Here is a 1,879-nt window from a genome sequence, read left to right on the forward strand (position 1 = left end):
TGTGAATTAGATACTCCCTTTGGCTAGACAAAATCAAAAGTTTAGTCAGGTTCTTAGAAACACCAGTGGATCTGGACTAACAGGGGAAGTACCTGTCCTTTGAATCATGGTAATGGGAGGGGAATGTGTTCAGATCTCCCTTCTAACAGAGAACATATGCCTAAAAAGTCTTTCCAGCTGACGGGAGGAATGACTACTGGAAAGAGGAGTCTGCAAAGAGGTTGAGCGAGTAGTTTTATGACTGAACAATTATGGGTCTATTACGTTCAGTAAGGCACCTTGTTGTTCTGAGATACTCATTGTAAGTATGGTCTGAATGAATTGGTCTTACTGATGGTCTTAATGAACTTTTTAATTATTACTTTTAATTAAGTGCTGGCTTAAGTGCTATCCATCAGAGGGACTGCACTCCTGAATGGCAATCCTGGACTAAAAATGGGCTATACCTGAAAGTTGGCTTCAGAACAAGCAGTTGCTGATAGTTTCGGTGGAAAGTGAATTCACATTTTTGTGATTATTCACTGAAATTATTTTTCAATTTGATAGTTTTAAACAATAAAAAGTAGAATGTCTATGCAAATAAGTAATTACTTTTCTTTGTGACACACTTGAAATACAGAATTATAGAGCTGGAAGGGGTCTCAGGAGATCATCTAACCCTTCCAGCCTGCCTCAGGAAAGGGAGCACCACACCTCCGCTACTCCTGACAGATCCTTGTCCAGTCAGTTCTTTGATGACCAGTGACAGAGACCAACATCCCAGATGACCTCCTCCACTGCTTCACCAAAACCTTCCTAATGGCTGCCCTATATGCCCTTCCTGTCATTCAACCCCATTACTTCTACACCTGTCCAATGCAGCCAAGGAGAACAGAGTATACCCTTCATCTTTGCAAGCAGCCTTTTACATATCAAGACTGTTATAATGCCCATTCCCCTCCACCATAGCTATCTCACCCTACCTTTTCTTCTTGGGCCGTGACTTCCAAACCCCACTCTGGCTATTCTCCTCCGGATTCTCTCCGATTGGTTAACGCTTTTGCCAACAGTCACCCAGAGCAGATTTCTATGCCAGCAAGTGCTGAGCACAGAGATTGCTGCGGGTGTTGCAACACTGCAATACGGTAAATGTTCAGCTAATCTTCACATAAAATATGGAAGATTACCGGTATCCAAAAGATGAACTGTTATGAGACCTCTGTGAAATCAGTGTGAGAAAGGTACATAACTGGAGGCAGTTGTATGCAACAAGTGATGGGGGATCAAAAGCCAGTGAGTACAACACAAAACACTGGTGGCACAACACACAAAGCCACGTCTTGCATGCTACAGAATTTCCCCTCCTGACCGGCTCCACCACAACACAGCTGCCCGCCCTGGCGAGCAGTAAGAGGCGGCAGAAAACATAAATTTGCGAAAGCAAGTATTTTAAATTTGTCAGAAATAACTGTGTCATAGGAGAAGAGGAAAAGTAGTAAGGAGGGTGAACCCAACTCTTGCACTGTTTTACTGAGGAGCTACAAAGTCAGCACAGGACGGTGCCAAAGATATTTCAGAGTATGTTAGAAAACAGGCTGACTGCAGCTAAGTTAAAATAGGCTCTTTCACGCACATCGACTGGCCTTTACAATGACTGTTTTACTTGAGTGACTTCAGACTTGTGGTCGTGGGAGTAGCATAACTGGGGATACGTTATCAATGTAGAAACATGTTTGGGTTTACGTACATTAAAGGGGGGGTGGCTTCAAAATCGCTCTGTGAACTTGCTTCTCCGAAGAAGTTTGCAGCTCTGGTTTGTCCCTGGAGGAAGCCCCCGGAGCGTGCAGGTGCGGCCGGCCGGCGGGCAGCGGGCTCCGCCCCGCGCCGCCCCGCACTCCCG

This window comes from Pygoscelis adeliae, unplaced genomic scaffold (genome assembly GCF_000699105.1).
Source record: "Pygoscelis adeliae isolate BGI_AS28 unplaced genomic scaffold, ASM69910v1 Scaffold911, whole genome shotgun sequence".
Taxonomy (NCBI): domain Eukaryota; kingdom Metazoa; phylum Chordata; class Aves; order Sphenisciformes; family Spheniscidae; genus Pygoscelis; species Pygoscelis adeliae.